We start from the raw sequence: 16,407 nt of genomic DNA, 5'->3' as shown, positions 1-16,407 counted from the left end.
AGATGATAGTTTCCGGATTCGACCATATTAATGACCTAAGGCTCGCATTTCTGTGTGTTATTATGTTATAATTAAGGATGTGATTTGATAGAGCAGTCGGACTGAGCGATGGTAGGCAGCAGCAGGCTCATAAGCATTCATTCAAAACAGCACTTTTGTGCGTTTTGCCAGCAGCTCTGCTGTTTATGAATTCAAGCCTATCAACTCCTGATATGAGGCTGGTGTAACGATGTGATGGGAAATGACTAGCTAGTTAGCGGGGTGTGCGCTAATAGCGTGTCAAATGTCACTCGCTCTGAGACTTGGAGTGGTTGTTCACCTTGCTCTGCATGGGTAACGCTGCTTCGAGGGTGGCCGTTGTTGTTGTGTCCCTGGTTCGAGCCCAGGTAGGAGCGAGGAGAGGTAAGGAAGCTATACTGTTACACTGGCAATACTTAAGTGCCTATAAGAACATCCAATAGTCAAAGGTATATGAAATACAAATGGTATAGAGAGAAATAGTCCTAAAATTCCTATAATAACTACAACCTAAAACTTCTTACCTGGGAATATTGAAGACTCATGTTAAAAGGAACCACCAGCTTTCATATGTTCTCATGTTCTGAGCAAGGAACTGAAACGTTAGCTTTCTTACATGGCACATATTGCACTTTTACTTTCTTCTCCAACACTTTGTTTTTGCATTATTTAAACCAAATTGAACATGTTTCATTATTTATTTAAAAATCGACCGATTAATCGGTATCGGCTTTTTTTGTCCTCCAATAAATCGGTATTGGTATCGGCGTTGAAAAATCATAATCGATCGACCTCTACTCCAGACTCCACACAGACACAGCTTGTAGACATACTGCTGGAGAGCCAGTACTGCATGTATCAAAACTGTGTTCATTTGTACATCTCTCATTCACATTTGCTTGCAAAATGTCCAGACTTACCAAAAATGACAGTCGGTAGCTCCTACCTATACATGTATACTTTTATGAGCTGGATTGCAGGTATTTTGTCAGCATTCTGGTAATAAACACCCAATGGGCTTTTTGTTTTTTTGGCACACCCTTGTGTACTAAACTTGTAAAACCGTAAATTCCGGGTGAGAGAAGGACGGTACAGCAATATGAAAATCTGGATAGCACCCAACCCTAATCAGTCTTTAGGTAGAGGTAATGCAGATCTGCAGTAGCACAGATCAGAGGAGCCTGGGTTAGGTGCATTAACCCAGACACCACTGCTAGCATTATATCAAAATCCACATTACTATGCACACTGAGGCCAGACCTTTGCTCTTATCTAGGATCACCAGAGCATACAGTACACAGAGGGCCTGGCAAAATGCAACACATATCCATAATCCATAATCAAATTCAATGATGTAGGCTAAATGCACTGGATTACTCCGCTAAGACAGAGTAAGAGCCCATTTGTCCAGAGGAAATGTGTCACTTAGCCACAGACTGACCTTTGCGTACGTGCTGATGAATGGTCAAATCTGGGTCAGATGAAAATGTTAAGTACATTAGACTAGTGTTGTTGGCATCAGTGTACAGTCAATCTACAAAGATCAATGCAAGACAGTGACCCCCCCTAAAATGGCAAACGAGAGTCGAATGTGGTTTGACAAGTGCACATAGGCAACAAAAGCAGATTATCTTTATAGTACATTGTAACATAATAGTCAAACATAGATTGAGGTTATTTTGTTGTCATTGTGCAATATTTCCCATTCATTGTGCAATATTTCCCATTCATGTTGCCTAAGGACTTACAGTGCCTTGCGAAAGTATTCGGCCCCCTTGAACTTTGCGACCTTTTGCCACATTTCAGGCTTCAAACATAAAGATATAAAACTGTATTTTTTTGTGAAGAATCAACAACAAGTGGGACACAATCATGAAGTGGAACGACATTTATTGGATATTTCAAACCTTTTTAACAAATCAAAAACTGAAAAATTGGGCGTGCAAAATTATTCAGCCCCTTTACTTTCAGTGCAGCAAACTCTCTCCAGAAGTTCAGTGAGGATCTCTGAATGATCCAATGTTGACCTAAATGACTAATGATGATAAATACAATCCACCTGTGTGTAATCAAGTCTCCGTATAAATGCACCTGCACTGTGATAGTCTCAGAGGTCCGTTAAAAGCGCAGAGAGCATCATGAAGAACAAGGAACACACCAGGCAGGTCCGAGATACTGTTGTGAAGAAGTTTAAAGCCGGATTTGGATACAAAAAGATTTCCCAAGCTTTAAACATCCCAAGGAGCACTGTGCAAGCGATAATATTGAAATGGAAGGAGTATCAGACCACTGCAAATCTACCAAGACCTGGCTGTCCCTCTAAACTTTCAGCTCATACAAGGAGAAGACTGATCAGAGATGCAGCCAAGAGGCCCATGATCACTCTGGATGAACTGCAGAGATCTACAGCTGAGGTGGGAGACTGTCCATAGGACAACAATCAGTCGTATATTGCACAAATCTGGCCTTTCTGGAAGAGTGGCAAGAAGAAAGCCTTTTCCTAAAGATATCCATACAAAGTGTCGTTTAAAGTTTGCCACAAGCCACCTGGGAGACACACCAAACATGTGGAAGAAGGTGCTCTGGTCAGATGAAACCAAAATTGAACTTTTTCGCAACAATGCAAAACGTTATGTTTGGCGTAAAAGCAACACAGCTCATCACCCTGAACACACCCTATCCCCACTGTCAAACATGGTGGTGGCAGCATCATGGTTTGGGCCTGCTTTTCTTCAGCAGGGACAGGGAAGATGGTTAAAATTGATGGGAAGATGGATGGAGCCAAATACAGGACCATTCTGGAAGAAAACCTGATGGAGTCTGCAAAAGACCTGAGACTGGGACGGAGATTTGTCTTCCAACAAGACAATGATCCAAAACATAAAGCAAAATCTACAATGGAATGGTTCAAAAATAAACATATCCAGGTGTTAGAATGGCCAAGTCAAAGTCCAGACCTGAATCCAATCGAGAATCTGTGGAAAGAACTGAAAACTGCTGTTCACAAATGCTCTCCATCCAACCTCACTGAGCTCGAGCTGTTTTGCAAGGAGGAATGGGAAAAAATTTCAGTCTCTCGATGTGCAAAACTGATAGAGACATACCCCAAGCGACTTACAGCTGTAATCGCAGCAAAAGGTGGCGCTACAAAGTATTAACTTAAGGGGGCTGAATAATTTTGCACGCCCAATTTTTCAGTTTTTGATTTGTTAAAAAAGTTTGAAATATCCAATAAATGTCGTTCCACTTCATGATTGTGTCCCACTTGTTGTTGATTCTTCACAAAAAAATAAAATTTTATATCTTTATGTTTGAAGCCTGAAATGTGGCAAAAGGTCGCAAAGTTCAAGGGGGCCGAATACTTTCGCAAGGCACGGTAGGTGCTTTGCAGTCAGTTTCCCTCCCGTCCTGGAGCCTGACCAGAAGACCGCTTCGTCTGCCCCTTTTACGGCGTTGTTGTTTTGGTTCGCCGGCTGGGATCCAATCCATTGTCCTGGGCGAAACAGAGGATCCGCTTCGGGAAAGTCGTATTCCTGGTCGTAATGATGGCGAGTTGACGTTGCTCTTATATCCAGTAGTTCCTCCCGACTATATGTAATAAAACCTAAGATTACCTGGGGTACCAATGTAAGAAATAACACGTAAAAAAAAAATAATAATACTGCATAGTTTCCTAGGAACGCGAAGCGAAACAGCCATCTCTGTCGTTACCGGAAGTGTGTGTGCGTCTCCATGGTTCTAAATCAATAGTTGTTAAGCAGTCAGAAAATGTCAGAAACATTACCTTGCTTGACCAGGTCACTGTTTGTTACATGGAATATGTTTTGTGGAATTCACCGGATTTGTAACGAAACAAATGTGTGATTGAATTTTTGTGAGCTAGACAGGCTACTGCCTGGGAAGGTCTCCCACTCAGAAGTACGAGATGGGGAGGGGGGCGGGGGTAGGTTGACCTCAGGTCTCCCCACTAGAAGCCTGAGGTAAGGGGAGCGGCTAGTCTATCAAATAGCGCACCTCCAACTTTGTACAGTACTAACACAATTAGTCAAATCTGTCACACTATGAAATGCTACCAAATAAACCACAATTCATTCATAATACTATGAATATATCGTTTCAGATATATTGTTGCATTTTTTTCTTTTTTTTTGCAAAATTGTCAAGATAATATAAAACCAGTCTGCACACCACCAAGGTGAATTGGTTTAGTCTTGACTCTTGGTTGACAGTGTTGGGGGATGGGGAATGTAGTCTTGACTCTTGGTTGACAGTGTTGGGGGATGGGAATGTAGTCTTGGCTCTTGGCTGACAGTGTTTGGGGATGGGTAATGTATTGATGTTCGAGTGCCAAATCAACACAAATGTGTTTCTATTTGTCTTTGTTGCTACTTTTGAAATTTATGAGTCTTATTTTTTTATATATTAAGAGGTCAACCGATTATGATTTTTCAACGGCGATAGCGATTATTGGAGGGCCAAAAAAAAGCCGATACCAATTAAAATCAGCCGAGATATATATATATATATATATATATACACTGCTCAAAAAAATAAAGGGAACACTTAAACAACACAGTGTAACTCCAAGTCAATCACACTTCTGTGAAATCAAACTGTCCACTTAGGAAGCAACACTGATGGACAATAAATTCCACATGCTGTTGTGCAAATGGAATAGACAACAGGTGGAAATGATAGGCAATTAGCAAGACACCCCCAATAAAGGAGTGGTTCTGCAGGTGGTGACCACAGACCACTTCTCAGTTCCTATGCTTCCTGGCTGATGTTTTGGTCACTTTTGAATGCTGACGGTGCTTTCACTCTAGTGGTAGCATGAGACGGAGTCTACAACCCACACAAGTGGCTCAGGTAGTGCAGCTTATCCAAGATGGCACATCAATGCGAGCTGTGGCAAGAAGGTTTGCTGTGTCTGTCAGCGTAGTGTCCAGAGCATGTAGGCGCTACCAGGAGACAGGCCAGTACATCAGGAGACAAGGAGGAGGCCGTAGGAGGGCAAAAACCCAGCAGCAGGACCGCTACCTCCGCCTTTGTGCAAGGAGGAGCAGGAGGAGCACTGCCAGAGCCCTGCAAAATGACCTCCAGCAGGCCACAAATATGTGTCTGCTCAAACGGTCCGAAACAGGCTCCATGCAGGGTGGTATGAGGGCCCGACATCCACAGGTGGGGGTTGTGCTTACAGCCCAACACCGTGCAGCACGTTTGGCATTTGCCAGAGAACACCAAGATTGGCAAATTCGCCACTGGCGCCCTGTGCTCTTCACAGATGAAAGCAGGTTCACACTGAGCACATGTGACAGACGTGACAGTCTGAAGACGCCGTGGAGAACATTCTGCTGCCTGCAACATCCTCCAGCATGACCGGTTTGGCAGTGGGTCAGTCATGGTGTGGGGTGGCATTTCTTTGGGGGGCCGCACAGCCCTCCATGTACTCGCCAGAGGTAGCCTGACTGCCATTAGGTACCGAGATGAGATCCTCAGACCCCTTGTGAGACCATATGCTGGTGCGGTTGGCCCTGGGTTCCTCCTACTGCAAGACAATGCTAGACCTCATGTGGCTGGAGTGTGTCAGCAGTTCCTGCAAGAGGAAGGCATTGGTGCTATGGACTGGCCCGCCCGTTCCCCAGACCTGAATCCAATTGAGCACATCTGGGACATCATGTCTCGCTCCATCCACCAACAGATTGTCCAGGAGTTGGCGGATGCTTTAGTCCAGGTCTGAGAGGAGATCCCTCAGGAGACCATCCGCCACCTCATCAGGAGCATGCCCAGGCGTTGTAGGGAGGTCATACAGGCACGTGGAGGCCACACACACACTACTGAGCCTCATTTTGACTTGTTTTAAGGACATTACATCAAAGTTGGATCAGCCTGTAGTGTGGTTTTCCACTTTAATTTTGAGTGTGACTCCAAATCCAGACCTCCATGGGTTGATAAATTTGATTTCCATTGATAATTTGTGTGATTTTGTTGTCAGCACATTCAACTATGTAAAGAAAAAAGTATTTAATAAGAATATTTCATTCATTCAGATCTAGGATGTGTTATTTTAGTGTTCCCTTTATTTGTTTGAGCAGTGTATATATATATATATATATATATATATATATATATATATATATATATATATTTGTAAAAATGACAAATACAACAATACTGAATGAACAATGAACACTTATTTTAACTTAATACAATACATAAATAAAATCTATTTAGTCTCAAATAAATAATGAAACATGCACAATTTGGTTTAAATAATGCAAAAACACAGTGTTGGAGAAGAAAGTAAAAGTGCAATATGTGCCATGTAAAACAGTTCAAGTTTAAGTTCCTTGCTCAGAACAGGAAAACATATGAAATCTGGTGGTTCAATATTTCCAGTTAAGAAGTTTTAGGTTGTAGTTATTATAGGAATTATGACGTGTTGACTATTTCTCTCTATACCATTTGTATTCATATACAGTGCCTTGCAAACGTATTCGGCCCCCTTGAACTTTGCGACCTTTTGCCACATTTCAGGCTTCAAACATAAAGATATAAAACTGTATTTTTTTGTGAAGAATCAACAACAAGTGGGACACAATCATGAAGTGGAACAACATTTATTGGATATTTCAAACTTTTTTAACAAATCAAAAACTGAAAAATTGGGCGTGCAAAATTATTCAGCCCCCTTAAGTTAATACTTTGTAGCGCCACCTTTTGCTGCGATTACAGCTGTAAGTCGCTTGGGGTATGTCTCTATCAGTTTTGCACATCGAGAGACTGAAATTTTTTCCCATTCCTCCTTGCAAAACAGCTCGAGCTCAGTGAGGTTGGATGGAGAGCATTTGTGAACAGCAGTTTTCAGTCCTTTCCACAGATTCTCGATTGGATTCAGGTCTGGACTTTGACTTGGCCATTCTAACACCTGGATGTGTTTATTATTGAACCATTCCATTGTAGATTTTGCTTTATGTTTTGGATCATTGTCTTGTTGGAAGACAAATCTCCGTCCCAGTCTCAGGTCTTTTGCAGACTCCATCAGGTTTTCTTCCAGAATGGTCCTGTATTTGGCTCCATCCATCTTCCCATCAATTTTAACCATCTTCCCTGTCCCTGCTGAAGACAAGCAGGCCCAAACCATGATGCTGCCACCACCATGTTTGACAGTGGGGATGGTGTGTTCAGCTGTGTTGCTTTTACGCCAAACATAACGTTTTGCATTGTTGCCAAAAAGTTCAATTTTGGTTTCATCTGACCAGAGCACCTTCTTCCACATGTTTGGTGTGTCTCCCAGGTGGCTTGTGGCAAACTTTAAACAACACTTTTTATGGATATCTTTAAGAAATGGCTTTCTTCTTGCCACTCTTCCATAAAGGCCAGATTTGTGCAATATACGACTGATTGTTGTCCTATGGACAGAGTCTCCCACCTCAGCTGTAGATCTCTGCAGTTCATCCAGAGTGATCATGGGCCTCTTGGCTGCATCTCTGATCAGTCTTCTCCTTGTATGAGCTGAAAGTTTAGAGGGACGGCCAGGTCTTGGTAGATTTGCAGTGGTCTGATACTCCTTCCATTTCAATATTATCGCTTGCACAGTGCTCCTTGGGATGTTTAAAGCTTGGGAAATCTTTTTGTATCCAAATCCGGCTTTAAACTTCTTCACAACAGTATCTCGGACCTGCCTGGTGTGTTCCTTGTTCTTCATGATGCTCTCTGCGCTTTTAACGGACCTCTGAGACTATCACAGTGCAGGTGCATTTATACGGAGACTTGATTACACACAGGTGGATTGTATTTATCATCATTAGTCATTTAGGTCAACATTGGATCATTCAGAGATCCTCACTGAACTTCTGGAGAGTTTGCTGCACTGAAAGTAAAGGGGCTGAATAATTTTGCACGCCCAATTTTTCAGTTTTTGATTTGTTAAAAAAGTTTGAAATATCCAATAAATATTGTTCCACTTCATGATTGTGTCCCACTTGTTGTTGATTCTTCACAAAAAAATACAGTTTTATATCTTTATGTTTGAAGCCTGAAATGTGGCAAAAGGTCGCAAAGTTCAAGGGGGCCGAATACTTTCGCATGGCACTGTAACTTTGACTATTGGATGTTCTAATAGGCACTTTAGTATTGCCAGTCTAATCTCAGGAGATGATAGAGGCTTGAAGTCATAAACAGCGCTGTGCTTCAAGCATTGCTAAGAGCTGCTGGCAAACGCAGGAAAGTGCTGTTTGAATGAATGCTTACAAGCCTGCTGCCGCCTACCACCGCTCAGTCAGACTGCTCTATCAAGTCATAGACTTAATTATAATAAACACAGAAATACAAGCCTTAGGTCATTAATATGGTCAAATCCAGAAACTATCATTTCGAAAACAAAACGTTTATTCTTTCAGTGAAATACGGAACCGTTCCGTATTTTATCGAGCGGGTGGCAAACCTAAGTCTAAATATTGCTCTTACATTGCACAACCTTCAATGTATTGTCATAATTATGTACAATTCTGGCAAATTAGTTTGCAACGAACCAGGCAGCCAACTGTTGCATGTACTCTGACTCTGCGTGCAATGAACGCAAGAAAAGTGACACAATTTCCCTAGTTAATATTGCCTGCTAACAAGAATTTATTTTAACTAAATATGCAGGTTTAAAAAAATATACTTCTGTGTATTGATTTTAAGAAAGTCATTGATGTTTATGGTTAGGTACATTTGTGCTTTTTTTTGTTGCTAAATCATCCCCCATTTGGCAAGTAGGCTGTGATTCGATGACAAATTAACAAGCACCGCATTGATTATATGCAACGCAGGACAAGCTAGTTAACCTAGTAATATCATCAACCATGTGTTGATTACTAGTGATTATGTGAAGATTGATTGTTTTTTTATAAGATAAGTTTAATGCTAGCTAGCAACTTACCTTGGCTCCTTGATGTGCTCGCGTAACAGGTGGTCAGCCTGCCATGCAGTTTCCTTGTGGAATGCAATGTAATCGGAGTCCAAAAATGCTGAATACCGATTGTTATGAAAACTTGAAATTGGCCCTAATTTGAAATCGGCCATGCTGATTAAATTGGTCGAACTCTAATTTCTATAGTTTTAAATGTTATGATTATTTATTTGTGTTGTTCCAAATGTCTGAATAAAATGTACAGTTATTGCAGAATGGTGTTTGTTTTTGTTGGTTGGAGGGGAGGGGAGGTCGCCCAGGGAGCCATACAAGCTAGAACCACCACTGCCTATATATCACGGTGTCAAGGCATATTAACTAACAGGTTATAGAACAAACAATGCAATTATCACAACCCATAGGTTGTAATGTGGCTTTTATTTGGGGTTGGCTATCCCGGTGATTTTACCAGCTACTGGAGGACAGATGTCACGGTCATTAGCCCACTTATAGCATATACATATCTTAATCTACACTTTATAATGTCTACCAGTTAGCAATATGAGAAAACATGGGACCAATAATTATCATGCCCAATGTAATGAAAGGGCGACCTAATATCTTCTGTAACAAAGAATGCTTCATGCAAAATGAGACAATGTAACAACCTGGGTGAAATGTTAATAACTTGCAGTCTGTGAAACGTCATAATGCATGCATAATGAATAAAAATGTATACAATTTAACTCATTCATGTGTTACAATGTTGCAAACCAACACGCATATTCAACTGCCAATGTAAACAACGAGTGAAAATTATATTTTGGAGCCGAATGCACATCAATATAGAGGAGAAGCACTTCGAAAAAAAAGGTAACGTATGTGAAAGAGTTAATTACAAAAATAAAATCACCAACGCGTGGCATTCTGAAATGTGCAGTAGTAACCCACTTACCTAGCTAGAATCTTAGAAAATGGACACTCTTACAAACGATCCGCGAATGCACCTCTTCTTAGCTTTGATCCATATGTTTATACAATCCTGTCGTATATCCGGAAGATTTATCCCATTTCGGTTATTATTGCCGTTTCTATATTCCGCCTGGTAATGTATGTGTGTGTAATCTATAGTTTGTTTGGCACATTCAACTATACTGGGAGAAGGCGCAACTTGAAAACGGACAGAGGGTGCGGGAGAGCGCATCACGATGTTGTAGAGGGGGGACATAAACCTTCGATAATAGAAGCTTTCATAGTCAACATTTTTCGCAAAAATGACAGAAATTAAACCACTATATATAAAAACTAGATTGTTTTAATCAAAGAAAAGTGTTTACATGTTGTGATACAACTCTAAATGTTCAGAGAACTGCAATGAGAAACCCCCCTCAACTGTTCAAAGTGAGACATGCTTTAACTCAGTTTAATCTGATTGGTTTCATCGAACGTGAAGCTGGAGTGTGAGGGTGTCAATAGACCAAAAACTTCGGTAGGGGCAGCAAAGTCTTGTGTATTTTTTTCCTCAAATCTGTGTGATATAAGGTACGTCGAGACAGCGATACCTGCGATGTCGCCCTACTATATGCGTGTGTGTGTGTGTGTGTGTGTGTGTGTGTGTGTGTGTGTGTGTGTGTGTGTGTGTGTGTGTGTGTGTGTGCACGTAGGTGCTCCAACAAATTGTTATTGTCACCTAGTCTAGAGTCTAACGTATGTGGGCAGGGCGAGCTTGTCAAACTGTGAAGTTTAAACTGTAGATGAGAAAAGGCTGAGCGAATGCAATACCTTTCATCAAACCGAGATTACATTTTGAGAACATGATAGGTTTTCCACTTGATCACTTTCATACAGTATGGCAAGATATCACATGAAAATGCCCAGAGCAGAGAGAGACTTTACCGACAAAAGTCAACATTTTCACTGTTACATTCTGCATCAAGCATCCAGCAAATTAAATATGTTGTCAAGGATCCTGCCTTGCCCTGCCAGAACAAACACATCAGAGGGGCATTACCCTAAAGATCATCAGAACAATTGACCTCCATGAGACCACCATAAACTTACATTGCCTCTTGTACTAATAACATTAAAGTGTTGTGACTGTTGGCATTGGTGTTTTGGTCATTTATTAGGATGCCCATTAGCTATTGTGAAAGCAGCAGCTACTCTTCCTGGGGTCCACAGAAAACATGAAACATGTCATAACAGAGAACATTAATAGACAAGAAGAGCTCAAGGACAGAACTACATCAATTTAAAAATGACCACATAGCCTACATAGCAATGCATACAGACAAACTATCTAGGTCAAATAGCCAGCTACTAAGGGAAAGGACAATGACATACTGATGCTAGACAAGGTGACAATAATAAGAGGCTGAAGGAATTCGGCATGGTCGCCAAGACCCTCACAAACCTCTACAGGTGCACCATTAAGAACATCCTGTCTGGCTATATCACCGCCTGGTGGGGCAATTTTACCATCTGCGACCGCATGGCTGTCCAGAGGATGGTGCGGTCAGCCCAATGCATCACTGGGGGCACACTGCCTGCCCTCCAGGACATCTACAACACCCAGTGTCACAGGAAGGCCAAGAAGATCATCACCTTCTAGAAGGCAGAGACAGAACAGGTGAATCAAAGCTGGGACCAAAAGAGTGAAAAACAGCTTATATATATATATACATATATATCTCCAGGCCATCACTGTTAAATCGTCACCACTAGCCGGCCTTCGCCCAGTACCATGCCCTGAACTTTAAAGGCTGCTGCCCTATATACAGTACATAGTCATTGAACACTGGTCACTTTAATAATGTTTACATACTGTTTTACCCACTTCGTATGTATATACTGTATTCTAGTCAAGGCTCATGTATAACTTCTGCTGTACACACCTTTCCTATTCATAAACTGTCTATACACACTATTATGTACACACACGCATATACAGTACTAGTCAAACGTTTGGACACACCTACTCATTCCAGAATTTTTCTACATTGTAGAATAATAGTGAAGACATTTAAACTATGAAATAACACATATGGCATCATGTAGTAAGCAAAAAAGTGCTAAACAAATCTAAATATATTTAATATAATAATATATTCTTCAAAGTAGCCACCCTTTGCCTTGATGACAGCTTTGCACACTTGTGGCATTCTCTCAAACAGTTTCATGAGGTAGTCACCTGGAATGCATTTCAATTAACAGGTGTGCCTTGTTAAAAGTTAATTTGTGGAATTTATTTCCTTCTTAATGCGTTTGAGCCAATCAGTTGTGTTGTGGCAAGGTAGGGGTGGTATACAATAGATAGCCCTATTTGGTAAAAGACCAAGTCCATATTATGGCAAGAACAGCTCAAATAAGCAAAGAGAAATGACAGTTCATCATTACTTTAAGACATGAAGGTCAGTCAATAAGGAACATTTCAAGAATTTTGAAAGTTTCTTCAACTGCAGTTGCAAAAACCATCAAGAGCTATGATGAAACTGGCTCTAATGAGGGGCGCGACAAGAAAGGAAGACCCAGCGTTACCTCTACTGCAGAGGACAAGCTCATTAGAGTTAACTGCATCAGGCCTTCATGGTCAAATTGCAAAGAAACCACTACTAAAGGACACCAATAAGAAGAAGAGACTTGCTTAGGCCCAGAAACATGAGCAATGGACATTAGACCAGAAAAACCCTTGAATGAGTAGGTGTGTTCAAACTATTGACTGGTACTGCATATATATATATAAGGGTAAAGGGTGTATATATATAACATTGCTTGTTCTGATATTTCTTTATTTCTTTCTTAAAATTGTTTTGATTTGTGTGTATTGTGTGTATTGTTAGGTATACTGCACTGTTTTGTTGGATCTATAATCCGGGTGGCATTTCCACTCATTACCAAATATGGTGGTGAGAGGAAGCCCAGTGGCCAGCAGCGGGAGAAGATGGAGCGAGATGGATTTTGGCCGACATTCTGCTATTTTCTGATTGATGAAACATTCGATCTCAATAGAGTTTTCTGTTTCCAAAACCAGACTATGTTATGAACATAGTGGACTAAGTTTTATAGACTTTACCCTTTGCCAGTTTAAAAAAATGGCATTGTTTAGGAGTGCAATGGCAAATGTAGTTATTGCACACGCGCACTTCACAGAGTAGGCGTTCCCTAACAGAAATATGCAAATATTTACTAGAACGCGCCAATAGGCTCTCGCTAGCTCCTGCTTAGTTCTGCCCACATCCTTGCTTGTTCTGCCCACTATGAATAATCTGCTCCCATTGGAAACGACAGGCTGTGGTCTATCTTGGGTTAGTTCTAAAAATCTTTGATAACATCTGTTAAATATGTGTCTGCGACCAATAGAATTTAATTTGATTTGAAATCAGGCTACCTGATGGGACTTATGCAGAAAATAGGCAATCAAAATAAACATTCATGCTGGCTGCCCCTTAATAAGAAACACTTCTGTATTAGTGACTTTGGTTGCAAATGTACAAATGTTCACAAAGGACAGGGAGGATCAGAACACAGCAACCGCTCTACGATGTGACTTGTTGAGATAAAGCCCAGATAAATGTGTCAAAAATAGGCCCTTATCTGTTCTAACATGAGTGTTCAGGGGGATTGTGTGCAAACCGGAGTGTATTATTATGCTGGCAGGAGGCGACATTGTAACACACACACATGAATACACACACACACAATTTCAAACACACACACAAACCCACTATCAGCTTTCTGCACATTAGAGACTGACTGCTCTCTCGCTATGTCCCAGAAAGGCAGACACTTGAAATGTTGACTCGACGCTACGTGGCATGTGTGTGAGAGGCTAATTTGTAATTGGTTATAAGAATTTAAAGCCAGGGCCATATTTTCAGCTTAACACATTTCTTACATCAGCTGTCCACTGATATAATAGATAACAATGTCAATACCATAAGAAAACCACCGGGTTGGTGGCAAGGTAATTACAAATTAGCCTCTCACACACATGCCACGTAGCGTCGAGTCAACATTTCAAGTTGAAGTTCGTGCTGTATCAATTTCAGTGGCAGAGATAGAGAACCTTTATCTATCTGTCCTGTACATTGAAGTCAGCTTGGCTGTCCACTGTGTCTAATGATAGGAGGTGACAGGAGAGTGTCTGCCTTTATCTAGTAAGAGAGAAAATATATATGACCAGGTAACTATGTTATAATACACTAAATGCCTATGGTATCTGACAGATATATGACCAGGTAACTATGTTATAATACACTAAATGCCTATGGTATCTGACAGATATATGACCAGGTAACTATGTTATAATACACTAAATGCCTATGGTATCTGACAGATATATGACCAGGTAACTATGTTATAATACACTAAATGCCTATGGTATCTGACAGATATATGACCAGGTAACTATGTTATAATACCCTAAATGCCTATGGTATCTGACAGATATATGACCAGGTAACTATGTTATAATACACTAAATGCCTATGGTATCTGACAACCACCGCCCAAAGTGATAAAACTGTCACCTCACAAGTAAAGCACTAAAAATAAAAAACATTTCAGAGTCAAAAAATGTCAAATCCACAGGAAAAAGCATGAAGAAAAATGCCTCTTACAAAAGCAAAATGATATCACACACAGGGCTCTACATTAGACATTTTCATTGGTAGCACTGATGCTTGCAACTTCAAAAAGTTAAAGAGTACCAAATGAAATTTAGGAGTATCAGAAAATACGATTTTTAAAATTGATAGAGATACAACCTATATGAATACCTGTCATTGAAATAACAACGTTATTTGTGGAATATTAGGTTTCTACATTGTGTAAAAGCACCAATTTCCTACTGGGCTTCTCTGCTGCACCGCCAATGCAGACGTCAGATTGACCATGTAGCGCCTTTCAGGGCATCGCTGAACAGCGCAGAGCTGTTGTGAAGGAAGTTGTCAAGGAAGTGAGTTTGTATTTATACAGGACCTCCCGCCCTACCGTCAACCAATCATGTCACTGCAGAGCTATACAGAGCCATCCGCATTGTTACACAAGTTGAGGGGCGTGCAAAAGAGCTCAATTGGGCCTCTGCGTGCCTCAGCAATTGCGTCACATCATCCATATGGCGCCTCCGACCACATGTTCGGACAAGCATAATTAGCTGTTAGGGTTAGGTTTAGCTACAATGCTCCAGTTGGTTCACAACTGTTGTCCTTCATGCGAAAGAAACAGCCACGACCAATGACGAGCATCAATGGGTGTAACTTGATATAAAGAATCGCCTATATCAGAAAAGGCCCCTAATTGCGGTCTGCAAATACACCTTTCTCTTGGGATGCATTACGTTGAAATTGTACACTGTCTTTAAAAACGTTCTTGCGATGACGACATGCAAGAGATCTGTCATTCATTCATTGCTATGATCATTTATCCCCTGAAGAAGCTAGCCCCTTTCCTTTCTTTGTGTGCCCCCAAATGTTTGGATATACTGGTAAAGTTACCAGGTTGTCAGCCAATGAGGTAACAACTGAACAAAGTGTAAACAAATGGTTAACGACGCGCAAGTAGTTGTAGAACGGACCACCACATGTATGATACAAATGTAGTCCTTTAATGTGTCAGTTCCAGATCTTTTGACCTGGTTGGGGTAGAAGCAATCCATTTTCGTTGTAGTAATGGTGCAACCATGGCGCTATCGAATCTGAACTCCTCTGTTTCTTTAGAGCACTCGGAAAGAATCGTACAGCGCGAAGCCTTATCATTACAACAAATTCTGGAAGATTTTTTCATAGTCACACACTGCTCTCAAAATAAAACTTGTGGTCGCACAACAAAATATTTCGTCACACTTTAGAGCCCTGATCCCACACACTGCTGCCTCCATCAATTTCTTATCATGCAGATGATCTAATAGAGGTTTAGTTAGGCCTACAGTACAATGGCAGGCACATGGGCTCCTGGGTCTACAAAAACTCACACACGGACTCTCAGTCCAGCTAAAAATAGTAGCCAGTTCAGTAGTGTAAAGTCAAGTAAACATACAACTCTGATCTTCCTGATTACATTAGTTCCTATTTACAGAGCTGTGATAGAAAGGAGAAACCAGCTTCTATGAAAAATCCTGCTGTCCAATAAATGAAATTACTGTACCGTAGTGTGTAGATTGCTTGTTCGCTGCATAATAACTCAATAATGATCTTTTACGACATTAATGTTTTGCTATGTAATGTTATGAAACAACCCTACAACCTCATATTGATTGGCAAGGGTTCACAACATTTCAAATTGCTGCTCTCACATATCTTAGGTTAAATACTGATTGCATAATGACAAAATTACCACACCACACCTGTCACATCACAGCACAAGACAAGGTCACTCCATAGGACCAAAAATACATTCAGGCACGACAACAACCGCTTGACTTTGAAGAAACCTGTAGTGCTTCCCATAGGGAAGGATAACATAATTGTCTCCATTCTCCCTCCAAGGACATTCCA

The 16,407-nt window shown here is 40.9% G+C and overlaps 1 protein-coding gene across 11 annotated transcripts in view; it reads right to left on the bottom strand.

Annotated features, from left to right (window-relative positions):
- Window positions 1-10,097, bottom strand: part of LOC139374107 (protein-methionine sulfoxide oxidase mical3a-like) — a 112,885-nt gene extending 102,788 nt beyond the window's left edge. For 7 of the 11 annotated variants that reach the window (XM_071115106.1, XM_071115122.1, XM_071115129.1 and 4 more), the window contains exon 1: window positions 9,870-10,055. The gene's annotated coding sequence lies outside the window, so the exon portion shown is untranslated. Of the gene's footprint in view, window positions 1-9,869 lie in introns of all 11 variants that reach the window. The other 4 variants (XM_071115161.1, XM_071115174.1, XM_071115114.1 and 1 more) reach the window with 2 other exon arrangements.
- Window positions 10,098-16,407: the final 6,310 nt, after the last annotated feature.

The sequence above is a fragment of the Oncorhynchus clarkii genome, chromosome 2 (assembly GCF_045791955.1).
Source record: "Oncorhynchus clarkii lewisi isolate Uvic-CL-2024 chromosome 2, UVic_Ocla_1.0, whole genome shotgun sequence".
NCBI lineage: Eukaryota > Metazoa > Chordata > Actinopteri > Salmoniformes > Salmonidae > Oncorhynchus > Oncorhynchus clarkii.
This window is presented reverse-complemented; position numbering and strand designations above follow the sequence as displayed.